The sequence below is a fragment of the Schistocerca cancellata genome, unplaced genomic scaffold (genome assembly GCF_023864275.1).
Source record: "Schistocerca cancellata isolate TAMUIC-IGC-003103 unplaced genomic scaffold, iqSchCanc2.1 HiC_scaffold_718, whole genome shotgun sequence".
In the NCBI taxonomy this organism is placed as follows: Eukaryota; Metazoa; Arthropoda; class Insecta; order Orthoptera; family Acrididae; genus Schistocerca; species Schistocerca cancellata.
Window position 1 is genome coordinate 2,204,601 of NW_026046729.1, and position 14,495 is coordinate 2,219,095.

A 14,495-nucleotide genomic window follows, 5' to 3' on the forward strand; every position below is an offset into this window, starting at 1 on the left:
TCTGCTTCTAAATCGAGGAACGTTTCTATGGAAACGACAGGATTTTCTTTTGGGCTACGAATGTCTCCTTTCCGATGCACTATTCCTTCTTTACTGCATTCCTCGCGCCCTCACATTGACGAATAAACACAGAAATTGCGTCCCTATGAAAAACTATGGATTCTTTGACGTACCCTTCTAAATCGAGGAACGTTTCTATGGAAACAACAGGATTTTCTTTCGGGATACGGCTATCTCCTTTCCGATGCACTATTATATCTTTACTGCATTCCTCGCGCCCTCGAATTGACGAATAAACACAGAAATTGCGTCCCTATGAAAAACTATTAATTCTATTGCGTCTCTATCTAAATCGAGGAACGTTTCTATGGAATCGACAGGATTTTCTTTTTGGGATACGACTATCTCCTTTCCGATGAATATTCCTTCTTTACGGCATTTCACGCGCCCTCGAATTGACGAATAAACACAGAAATTGCGTCCCTATGAAAAACTATGGATTGTATGACGTCTCCTTCTAAATCGAGGGAGGTTTCTATGGAAATGAGAGGATTTTTTTTCGGGATACGGCTATCTCCTTTTCGATGCACTATTCCTTCTTTACTGCATTCCTCGCGCCCTCGAATTGACGAATAAACAGAGAAATTGCGTCCCTATGAAAAACTATTAATTCTATGGCGTCTCCTTCTAAATCGGGGAACGTTTCTATGGAAACGACAGGATTTTCTTTTGGGCTACGAATATCTCCTTTCCGATGCACTATTCCATCTTTAGTGCATTCCTTGCGCCCTCACATTGACGAATAAACACAGAAATTGCGTCCCTATGAAAAACTAGGGATTCTATGACGTCTCCTTCTAAATCGAGGAACGTTTCTATGGAAACGACTGGATTTTCTTTTGGGATACGACTATTTCCTTTACGACGCATTATTCCTTCTTTACTGCATTCCTCGAGCCCTCACACTGACGAATAAACACAACAATAGCGTCCCTATGATAAAATATGGTTTCCATGACGTCTCCTTCTAAATAGAGGAACGTTTCTATGGAAACGGGAGATTTTTCTTTTGGGATATGGCTATCTCCTTTCCGATGCACTATTCCTTCTTTAGTGCATTCCTCGCGCCCTCACATTGAAGAATAAACACAGCAATTGCGTCCCTATGAAAAACTATGGATTCTATGACGTCTCCTTCTAAATCGAGGAACGTTTCTATGGAAACAACAGGATTTTCTTTCGGGATACGGCTATCTCCTTTCCGATGCACTATTCCATCTTTACTGCATTCCTCGCGCCCTCGAATTGACGAATAAACACAGAAATTGCGTCCCTATGAAAAACTATTAATTCTATTGCGTCTCTATCTAAATCGTGGAACGTTTCAATGGAAACGACAGGATTTTCTTTTGGGATACGACTATCTCCTTTCCGATGCCCTATTCCTTCTTTACTGCATTCCTCGCGCCCTCGAATTGACGAATAAACACAGAAATTGCGTCCCTATGAAAAACTATGGGTTCTATGACGTCTCCTTCGAAATCGAGGAAAGTTTCTATGGAAACGACAGGATTTCCTTTGGGCTACAACTGTCTCCTTTCCGATGCACTATTCCATCTTTACTGCATTCGTCGCGCCCTCACATTGACGAATAAACACAGATATTGCGTCCCTTTGAAAAACTATGGATTCTATGACGTCTCCTTCTAAATCGAGGAACGTTTCTATGGAAACGACAGGATATTCTTTTGGGATACGATTATCCCCTTTCCGATGAATATTTCTCTTATACGGCATTTCTCGCGCCCTCGAATTGACGAATAAACACAGAAATTGCGTCCCTATGAAAAACTAATAATTCTATGACGTCTCCTTCTAAATCGAGGAACGTTTCTATGGAAACTACAGGATTTTCTTTTGGGATACGGCTATCTCCTTTCCGATGCACTATTGCTTCTTTACTGCATTCCTCGCGTCCTCACATTGACGAATAAACACAGAAATTGCGTCCCTATGAAGAACTATGGATTCAATGACGTCTCCTTCTAAATCGAGGAACGTTTCTATGGAAACGACAGGATTTTCTTTTGGGATACGGCTATCTCCTTTCCGATGCACTATTCCTTCTTTACTGCATTCCTCGCGCCCTCACATTGACGAATAGACACAGAAATTGCGTACCTATGAAAAACTATGGATTCTATGACGTCTCCTTCTAAATCGAGGAACGTTTCTATGGAAACGACAGGATTTTCTTTCGTGATACGGCTATCTCCTTTCCGATGCACTATTCCTTCTTTACTGCATTTTTCGCGCCTTCGAATTCACGAATAAACACAGAAATTGCGTCCCTATGAAAAACTATTAATTCTATGACGTCTCCTTCTAAATTGAGGAACGTTTCTATGGAAACTACAGGATATTCTGTTGGGATAGGACTATCTCCATTCCGATGCACTATTCCTTCTTTACTGCATTCCTCGCGCCCTCGAACTGACGAATAAACACAGAAATTGCTTCCCTATGAAAAACTATTAATTCTATGGCGTCTCCTTCTAAATCGGGAAACGTTTCTATGAAAACGACAGGATTTTCTTTTGGGATACGGCTATCTCCTTTCGATGCACTATTCCTTCTTTACTGCATTCCTCGCGCCCTCACATTGACGAATAGACACAGAAATTGCGTCCCTATGAAAAACTATGGATTCTATGATATCTCCTTCTAAATCGAGGAACGTTTCTATGGAAACGACAGGATTTTCTTTCGTGATACGGCTATCTCCTTTCCGATGCACTATTCCTTCTTTACTGCATTCTTCGCGCCCTCGAATTCACGAATAAACACAGAAATTGCGTCCCTATGAAAAACTATTAATTCTATGACGTCTCCTTCTAAATTGAGGAACGTTTCTATGGAAACTACAGGATTTTCTGTTGGGATAGGACTATCTCCATTCCGATGCACTATTCCTTCTTTACTGCATTCCTCGCGCCCTCACATTGACGAATAAACACAGAAATTGCGTCCCTATGAAAAACTATGGATTCTATGACGTCTCCTTCTAAATCGAGGAACGTTTCTATGGAAACAACAGGATTTTTTTTGGGATACGACTATCTCCTTTCCGATGCACTATTCCTTCTTTACTGCAATCCTCGTGCCCCCACACTGACGAATGAACACAATAATAGCGTCCCTATGAAAAAATATGGTTTCTATGACGTCTGCTTCTAAATAGAGGAACGTTTCTATGGAAACAAGAGATTTATCTTTTGGGATACGGCTATCTCATTTCCGATGTACTATTCCTTCTTTACTGCATTCGTCGCGCCCTCACATTGACGAATCAAAACAGAAATTGCGTCCCTATGAAAAACTATGGATTCTATGACGTCTCCTTCTAAATCGAGGAACGTTTCTATGGAAACGACAGGATTTTCATTTGGGATACGATTATTTCCTTTCAGATGAATATTCCTTCTTTACGGCATTTCTCGCGCCCTCGAATTGACGAATAAACACAGAAATTGCGTCCCTATGAAAAACGATGGATTCTATGACGACTCCTTCTAAATCGAGGAACGTTTCTATGGAAACGACAGGATTTTCTTTTGGGATACGTCTATCTCCTTTCCGAAGCACTATTCCTTCTTTACTGCAATCCTCGCGCCCACACATTGACGAATAAAAACAGAAATTGCGTCCCTATGAAAAACTATGGATTCTATGACCTCTCCTTCTAAATCGAGGAACGTTTCTATGGAAACGAGAGGATTTTTTTTCGGGATACGGCTATCTCCTTTCCGATGCACTATTCCATCTTTACTGCATTCCTCGCGCTCTCGAATTGACGAAGAAACACAGAAATTGCGTCCCTATGAAAAACTATTAATTCTATGCCGTCTCCTTGTAAATCGGGAAACGTTTCTATGGAAACGACAGGATTTTCTTTTGGGATACGGCTATCTCCTTTCGATGCACTATTCCTTTTTTAATGCATTCCTCGCGCCCTCACATTGACGAATAGACACAGAAATTGCGTCCCTATGAAAAACTATGGATTCTATGACGTCTCCTAAATCGAGGAACGTTTCTATGGAAACGACAGGATTTTCATTTGGGATACGATTATCTCCTTTCCGATGAATATTCCTTCTTTACGGCATTTCTCACGCCCTCGAACTGACGAATAAACACAGAAATTGCGTCCCTATGAAAAACGATGGATTCTATGACGGCTCCTTCTAAATCGAGGAACGTTTCTATGGAAACGAAAGTATTTTCTTTTGGGATACGTCTATTTTTCTTTTCCGAAGCACTTTTCCTTCTTTACTGCGTTCCTCGCGCCCACACATTGACGAATAAAAACAGAAATTGCGTCCCTATGAAAAACTATGGAGTCTATGACCTCTCCTTCTAAATCGAGGAACGTTTCTATGGAAACGAGAGGATTTTTTTTCGGGATACGGCTATCTCCTTTCCGATGCACTATTCCTTCTTTACTGCATTCTTCGCGCCCTCGAATTCACGGATAAACACAGAAATTGCGTCCCTATGAAAAACTATTAATTCTATGACGTCTCCTTCTAAATTGAGGAACGTTTCTATGGAAACTACAGGATTTTCTGTTGGGATAGGACTATCTCCATTCCGATGCACTATTCCTTCTTTACTGCATTCCTCGCGCCATCACATTGACGAATAAACACAGAAATTGCGTCCCTATGAAAAACTATGGATTCTATGACGTCTCCTTCTAAATCGAGGAACGTTTGTATGGAAACAACAGGATTTTTTTTGGGATACGTCTATCTCCTTTCCGATGCACTATTCCTTCTTTACTGCATTCTTCGCGACCTCGAATTCACGAATAAACACAGAAATTGCGTCCCTATGAAAAACTATTAATTCTATGACGTCTCCTTCTAAATTGAGGAACGTTTCTATGGAAACTACAGGTTTTTCTGTTGGGATAGGACTATCTCCATTCCGATGCACTATTCCTTCTTTACTGCATTCCTCGCGCCCTCACATTGACGAATAAACACAGAAATTGCGTCCCTATGAAAAACTATGGATTCTATGACGTCTCCTTCTAAATCGAGGAACGTTTCTATGGAAACAACAGGATTTTTTTTGGGATACGACTATCTCCTTTCCGATGCACTATTCCTTCTTTACTGCATTCCTCGTGCCCTCACACTGACGAATGAACACAATAATAGCGTCCCTATGAAAAAATATGGTTTCTATGACGTCTGCTTCTAAATAGAGGAACGTTTCTATGGAAACAAGAGATTTATCTTTTGGGATACGGCTATCTCATTTCCGATGTACTATTCCTTCTTTACTGCATTCGTCGCGCCCTCACATTGACGAATCAAAACAGAAATTGCGTCCCTATGAAAAACTATGGATTCTATGACGTCTCCTTCTAAATCGAGGAACGTTTCTATGGAAACGACAGGATTTTCTTTTGGGATACGATTATTTCCTTTCCGATGAATATTCCTTCTTTACGGCATTTCTCGCGCCCTCGAATTGACGAATAAACACAGAAATTGCGTCCCTATGAAAAACGATGGATTCTATGGCGACTCCTTCTAAATCGAGGAACGTTTCTATGGAAACGACAGGATTTTCTTTTGGGATACGTCTATCTCCTTTCCGAAGCACTATTCCTTCTTTACTGCAATCCTCGCGCCCACACATTGACGAATAAACACAGTAATTGCGTCCCTATGAAAAACTATGGATACTATGACGTCTCCTTCTAAATCGAGGAACGTTTCTATGGAAACGAGAGGATTTTTTTTCGGGATATGGCTGTCTCCTTTCCGATGAACTATTCCTTCTTTACTGCATTCCTCGCGCCCTCGAATTGACGAATAAACACAGAAATTGCGTCCCTATGAAAAACTATTAATTCTATGGCGTCTCCTTCTAAATCGGGGAACGTTTCTATGGAAACGACAGGATTGCCATTTGGGATACGGCTATCTCCTTTCGATGCACTATTCCTTCTTTGCTGCATTCCTCGCGCACTAGAATTGACGAATAAACGCAGAAATTGCGTCCCAATGAAAAAATATGGATTCTATGACGTCTGCTTCTAAATCGAGGAACGTTTCTATGGAAACGACAGGATTTTCTTTTGGGCTACGAATGTCTCCATTCCGATGCACTATTCCTTCTTTACTGCATTCCTCGCGCCCTCACATTGACGAATAAACACAGAAATTGCGTCCCTATGAAAAACTATGGATTCTTTGACGTACCCTTCTAAATCGAGGAACGTTTCTATGGAAACAACAGGATTTTCTTTCGGGATACGGCTATCTCCTTTCCGATGCACTATTATATCTTTACTGCATTCCTCGCGCCCTCGAATTGACGAATAGACACAGAAATTGCGTCCCTATGAAAAACTATTAATTCTATTGCGTCACTATCTAAATCGAGGAACGTTTCTATGGAATCGACAGGATTTTCTTTTTGGGATACGACTATCTCCTTTCCGATGAATATTCCTTCTTTACGGCATTTCACGCGCCCTCGAATTGACGAATAAACACAGAAATTGCGTCCCTATGAAAAACTATGGATTGTATGACGTCTCCTTCTAAATCGAGGGAGGTTTCTATGGAAATGAGAGGATTTTTTTCCGGGATACGGCTATCTCCTTTTCGATGCACTATTCCTTCTTTACTGCATTCCTCGCGCCCTCGAATTGACGAATAAACAGAGAAATTGCGTCCCTATGAAAAACTATTAATTCTATGGCGTCTCCTTCTAAATCGGGGAACGTTTCTATGGAAACGACAGGATTTTCTTTTGGGCTACGAATATCTCCTTTCCGATGCACTATTCCATCTTTAGTGCATTCCTTGCGCCCTCACATTGACGAATAAACACAGAAATTGAGTCCCTATGAAAAACTAGGGATTCTATGACGTCTCCTTCTAAATCGAGGAACGTTTCTATGGAAACGACAGGATTTTCTTTTGGGATACGACTATTTCCTTTACGACGCATTATTCCTTCTTTACTGCATTCCTCGAGCCCTCACACTGACGAATAAACACAACAATAGCGTCCCTATGATAAAATATGGTTTCCATGACGTCTCCTTCTAAATAGAGGAACGTTTCTATGGAAACGGGAGATTTTTCTTTTGGGATATGGCTATCTCCTTTCCGATGCACTATTCCTTCTTTAGTGCATTCCTCGCGCCCTCACATTGAAGAATAAACACAGCAATTGCGTCCCTATGAAAAACTATGGATTCTATGACGTCTCCTTCTAAATCGAGGAACGTTTCTATGGAAACAACAGGATTTTCTTTCGGGATACGGCTGTCTCCTTTCCGATGCACTCTTCCATCTTTACTGCATTCCTCGCGCCCTCGAATTGACGAATAAACACAGAAATTGCGTCCCTATGAAAAACTATTAATTCTATTGCGTCTCTATCTAAATCGCGGAACGTTTCTATGGAAACGACAGGATTTTCTTTTGGGATACGACTATCTCCTTTCCGATGCCCTATTCCTTCTTTACTGCATTCCTCGCGCCCTCGAATTGACGAATAAACACAGAAATTGCGTCCCTATGAAAAACTATGGATTCTATGACGTCTCCTTCGAAATCGTGGAAAGTTTCTATGGAAACGACAGGATTTCCTTTGGGCTACAACTGTCTCCTTTCCGATGCACTATTCCATCTTTACTGCATTCGTCGCGCCCTCACATTGACGAATAAACACAGAAATTGCGTCCCTTTGAAAAACTATGGATTCTATGACGTCTCCTTCTAAATCGAGGAACGTTTCTATGGAAACGACAGGATATTCTTTTGGGATACGATTATCCCCTTTCCGATGAATATTTCTCTTTTACGGCATATCTCGCGCCCTCGAATTGACGAATAAACACAGAAATTGCGTCCCTATGAAAAACTAATAATTCTATGACGTCTCCTTCTAAATCGAGGAACGTTTCTATGGAAACTACAGGATTTTCTTTTGGGATACGGCTATCTCCTTTCCGATGCACTATTGCTTCTTTACTGCATCCCTCGCGTCCTCACATTGACGAATAAACACAGAAATTGCGTCCCTATGAAGAACTATGGATTCAATGACGTCTCCTTCTAAATCGAGGAACGTTTCTATGGAAACGACAGGATTTTCTTTTGGGATACGGCTATCTCCTTTCCGATGCACTATTCCTGCTTTACTGCATTCCTCGCGCCCTCACATTGACGAATAGACACAGAAATTGCGTACCTATGAAAAACTATGGATTCTATGACGTCTCCTTCTAAATCGAGGAACGTTTCTATGGAAACGACAGGATTTTCTTTCGTGATACGGCTATCTCCTTTCCGATGCACTATTCCTTCTTTACTGCATTTTTCGCGCCTTCGAATTCACGAATAAACACAGAAATTGCGTCCCTATGAAAAACTATTAATTCTATGACATCTCCTTCTAAATCGAGGAACGTTTCTATGGAAACTACAGGATTTTCTTTTGGGATACGGCTATCTCCTTTCCGATGCACTATTGCTTCTTTACTGCATTCCTCGCGTCCTCACATTGACGAGTAAACACAGAAATTGCGTCCCTATGATTAACTATGGATTCTATGACGTCTCCTTCTAAATAGAGGAACGTTTCTATGGAAACGACAGGATTTTCTTTTTGGATACGATTATCTCCTATCCGATGAATATTCCTTCTTTACGGCATTTCTCACGCCCTCGAATTGACGAATAAACACAGAAATTGCGTCCATATGAAAACGATGGATTCTATGACGACTCCTTCTAAATCGAGGAACGTTTCTATGGAAACGAAAGCATTTTCTTTTGGGATACGTCTATCTCCTTTCCGAAGCACTATTCCTTCTTTACTGCGTTCCTCGCGCCCACACATTGACGAATAAAAACAGAAATTGCGTCCCTATGAAAAACTATGGATTCTATGACCTCTCCTTCTAAATCGAGGAACGTTTCTATGGAAACGAGAGGATTTTTTTTCGGGATACGGCTATCTCCTTTCCGATGCACTATTCCTTCTTTACTGCATTCCTCGCGCCCTCGAACTGACGAATAAACACAGAAATTGCTTCCCTATGAAAAACTATTAATTCTATGGCGTCTCCTTCTAAATCGGGAAACGTTTCTATGGAAACGACAGGATTTTCTTTTGGGATACGGCTATCTCCTTTCGATACACTATTCCTTCTTTACTGCATTCCTCGCGCCCTCACATTGACGAATAGACACAGAAATTGCGTCCCTATGAAAAACTATGGATTCTATGATATCTCCTTCTAAATCGAGGAACGTTTCTATGGAAACGACAGGATTTTCTTTCGTGATACGGCTATCTCCTTTCCGATGCACAATTCCTTCTTTACTGCATTCTTCGCGCCCTCGAATTCACGAATAAACACAGAAATTGCGTCCCTATGAAAAACTATTAATTCTATGACGTCTCCTTCTAAATTGAGGAACGTTTCTATGGAAACTACAGTATTTTCTGTTGGGATAGGACTATCTCCATTCCGATGCACTATTCCTTCTTTACTGCATTCCTCGCGCCCTCACATTGACGAATAAACACAGAAATTGCGTCCCTATGAAAAACTATGGATTCTATGACGTCTCCTTCTAAATCGAGGAACGTTTCTATGGAAACAACAGGATTTTTTTTGGGATACGACTATCTCCTTTCCGATGCACTATTCCTTCTTTACTGCAATCCTCGTGCCCTCACACTGACGAATGAACACAATAATAGCGTCCCTATGAAAAAATATGGTTTCTATGACGTCTCCTTCTAAATAGAGGAACGTTTCTATGGAAACGGGAGATTTTTCTTTTGGGATATGGCTATCTCCTTTCCGATGCACTATTCCTTCTTTAGTGCATTCCTCGCGCCCTCACATTGAAGAATAAACACAGCAATTGCGTCCCTATGAAAAACTATGGATTCTATGACGTCTCCTTCTAAATCGAGGAACGTTTCTATGGAAACAACAGGATTTTCTTTCGGGATACGGCTGTCTCCTTTCCGATGCACTCTTCCATCTTTACTGCATTCCTCGCGCCCTCGAATTGACGAATAAACACAGAAATTGCGTCCCTATGAAAAACTATTAATTCTATTGCGTCTCTATCTAAATCGCGGAACGTTTCTATGGAAACGACAGGATTTTCTTTTGGGATACGACTATCTCCTTTCCGATGCCCTATTCCTTCTTTACTGCATTCCTCGCGCCCTCGAATTGACGAATAAACACAGAAATTGCGTCCCTATGAAAAACTATGGATTCTATGACGTCTCCTTCGAAATCGTGGAAAGTTTCTATGGAAACGACAGGATTTCCTTTGGGCTACAACTGTCTCCTTTCCGATGCACTATTCCATCTTTACTGCATTCGTCGCGCCCTCACATTGACGAATAAACACAGAAATTGCGTCCCTTTGAAAAACTATGGATTCTATGACGTCTCCTTCTAAATCGAGGAACGTTTCTATGGAAACGACAGGATATTCTTTTGGGATACGATTATCCCCTTTCCGATGAATATTTCTCTTTTACGGCATATCTCGCGCCCTCGAATTGACGAATAAACACAGAAATTGCGTCCCTATGAAAAACTAATAATTCTATGACGTCTCCTTCTAAATCGAGGAACGTTTCTATGGAAACTACAGGATTTTCTTTTGGGATACGGCTATCTCCTTTCCGATGCACTATTGCTTCTTTACTGCATCCCTCGCGTCCTCACATTGACGAATAAACACAGAAATTGCGTCCCTATGAAGAACTATGGATTCAATGACGTCTCCTTCTAAATCGAGGAACGTTTCTATGGAAACGACAGGATTTTCTTTTGGGATACGGCTATCTCCTTTCCGATGCACTATTCCTGCTTTACTGCATTCCTCGCGCCCTCACATTGACGAATAGACACAGAAATTGCGTACCTATGAAAAACTATGGATTCTATGACGTCTCCTTCTAAATCGAGGAACGTTTCTATGGAAACGACAGGATTTTCTTTCGTGATACGGCTATCTCCTTTCCGATGCACTATTCCTTCTTTACTGCATTTTTCGCGCCTTCGAATTCACGAATAAACACAGAAATTGCGTCCCTATGAAAAACTATTAATTCTATGACATCTCCTTCTAAATCGAGGAACGTTTCTATGGAAACTACAGGATTTTCTTTTGGGATACGGCTATCTCCTTTCCGATGCACTATTGCTTCTTTACTGCATTCCTCGCGTCCTCACATTGACGAGTAAACACAGAAATTGCGTCCCTATGATTAACTATGGATTCTATGACGTCTCCTTCTAAATAGAGGAACGTTTCTATGGAAACGACAGGATTTTCTTTTTGGATACGATTATCTCCTATCCGATGAATATTCCTTCTTTACGGCATTTCTCACGCCCTCGAATTGACGAATAAACACAGAAATTGCGTCCATATGAAAACGATGGATTCTATGACGACTCCTTCTAAATCGAGGAACGTTTCTATGGAAACGAAAGCATTTTCTTTTGGGATACGTCTATCTCCTTTCCGAAGCACTATTCCTTCTTTACTGCGTTCCTCGCGCCCACACATTGACGAATAAAAACAGAAATTGCGTCCCTATGAAAAACTATGGATTCTATGACCTCTCCTTCTAAATCGAGGAACGTTTCTATGGAAACGAGAGGATTTTTTTTCGGGATACGGCTATCTCCTTTCCGATGCACTATTCCTTCTTTACTGCATTCCTCGCGCCCTCGAACTGACGAATAAACACAGAAATTGCTTCCCTATGAAAAACTATTAATTCTATGGCGTCTCCTTCTAAATCGGGAAACGTTTCTATGGAAACGACAGGATTTTCTTTTGGGATACGGCTATCTCCTTTCGATACACTATTCCTTCTTTACTGCATTCCTCGCGCCCTCACATTGACGAATAGACACAGAAATTGCGTCCCTATGAAAAACTATGGATTCTATGATATCTCCTTCTAAATCGAGGAACGTTTCTATGGAAACGACAGGATTTTCTTTCGTGATACGGCTATCTCCTTTCCGATGCACAATTCCTTCTTTACTGCATTCTTCGCGCCCTCGAATTCACGAATAAACACAGAAATTGCGTCCCTATGAAAAACTATTAATTCTATGACGTCTCCTTCTAAATTGAGGAACGTTTCTATGGAAACTACAGTATTTTCTGTTGGGATAGGACTATCTCCATTCCGATGCACTATTCCTTCTTTACTGCATTCCTCGCGCCCTCACATTGACGAATAAACACAGAAATTGCGTCCCTATGAAAAACTATGGATTCTATGACGTCTCCTTCTAAATCGAGGAACGTTTCTATGGAAACAACAGGATTTTTTTTGGGATACGACTATCTCCTTTCCGATGCACTATTCCTTCTTTACTGCAATCCTCGTGCCCTCACACTGACGAATGAACACAATAATAGCGTCCCTATGAAAAAATATGGTTTCTATGACGTCTGCTTCTAAATAGAGGAACGTTTCTATGGAAACAACAGGATTTTCTTTCGGGATACGGCTGTCTCCTTTCCGATGCACTATTCCTTCTTTAGTGCATTCCTCGCGCCCTCACATTGAAGAATAAACACAGCAATTGCGTCCCTATGAAAAACTATGGATTCTATGACGTCTCCTTCTAAATCGAGGAACGTTTCTATGGAAACAACAGGATTTTCTTTCGGGATACGGCTGTCTCCTTTCCGATGCACTCTTCCATCTTTACTGCATTCCTCGCGCCCTCGAATTGACGAATAAACACAGAAATTGCGTCCCTATGAAAAACTATTAATTCTATTGCGTCTCTATCTAAATCGCGGAACGTTTCTATGGAAACGACAGGATTTTCTTTTGGGATACGACTATCTCCTTTCCGATGCCCTATTCCTTCTTTACTGCATTCCTCGCGCCCTCGAATTGACGAATAAACACAGAAATTGCGTCCCTATGAAAAACTATGGATTCTATGACGTCTCCTTCGAAATCGTGGAAAGTTTCTATGGAAACGACAGGATTTCCTTTGGGCTACAACTGTCTCCTTTCCGATGCACTATTCCATCTTTACTGCATTCGTCGCGCCCTCACATTGACGAATAAACACAGAAATTGCGTCCCTTTGAAAAACTATGGATTCTATGACGTCTCCTTCTAAATCGAGGAACGTTTCTATGGAAACGACAGGATATTCTTTTGGGATACGATTATCCCCTTTCCGATGAATATTTCTCTTTTACGGCATATCTCGCGCCCTCGAATTGACGAATAAACACAGAAATTGCGTCCCTATGAAAAACTAATAATTCTATGACGTCTCCTTCTAAATCGAGGAACGTTTCTATGGAAACTACAGGATTTTCTTTTGGGATACGGCTATCTCCTTTCCGATGCACTATTGCTTCTTTACTGCATCCCTCGCGTCCTCACATTGACGAATAAACACAGAAATTGCGTCCCTATGAAGAACTATGGATTCAATGACGTCTCCTTCTAAATCGAGGAACGTTTCTATGGAAACGACAGGATTTTCTTTTGGGATACGGCTATCTCCTTTCCGATGCACTATTCCTGCTTTACTGCATTCCTCGCGCCCTCACATTGACGAATAGACACAGAAATTGCGTACCTATGAAAAACTATGGATTCTATGACGTCTCCTTCTAAATCGAGGAACGTTTCTATGGAAACGACAGGATTTTCTTTCGTGATACGGCTATCTCCTTTCCGATGCACTATTCCTTCTTTACTGCATTTTTCGCGCCTTCGAATTCACGAATAAACACAGAAATTGCGTCCCTATGAAAAACTATTAATTCTATGACATCTCCTTCTAAATCGAGGAACGTTTCTATGGAAACTACAGGATTTTCTTTTGGGATACGGCTATCTCCTTTCCGATGCACTATTGCTTCTTTACTGCATTCCTCGCGTCCTCACATTGACGAGTAAACACAGAAATTGCGTCCCTATGATTAACTATGGATTCTATGACGTCTCCTTCTAAATAGAGGAACGTTTCTATGGAAACGACAGGATTTTCTTTTTGGATACGATTATCTCCTATCCGATGAATATTCCTTCTTTACGGCATTTCTCACGCCCTCGAATTGACGAATAAACACAGAAATTGCGTCCATATGAAAACGATGGATTCTATGACGACTCCTTCTAAATCGAGGAACGTTTCTATGGAAACGAAAGCATTTTCTTTTGGGATACGTCTATCTCCTTTCCGAAGCACTATTCCTTCTTTACTGCGTTCCTCGCGCCCACACATTGACGAATAAAAACAGAAATTGCGTCCCTATGAAAAACTATGGATTCTATGACCTCTCCTTCTAAATCGAGGAACGTTTCTATGGAAACGAGAGGATTTTTTTTCGGGATACGGCTATCTCCTTTCC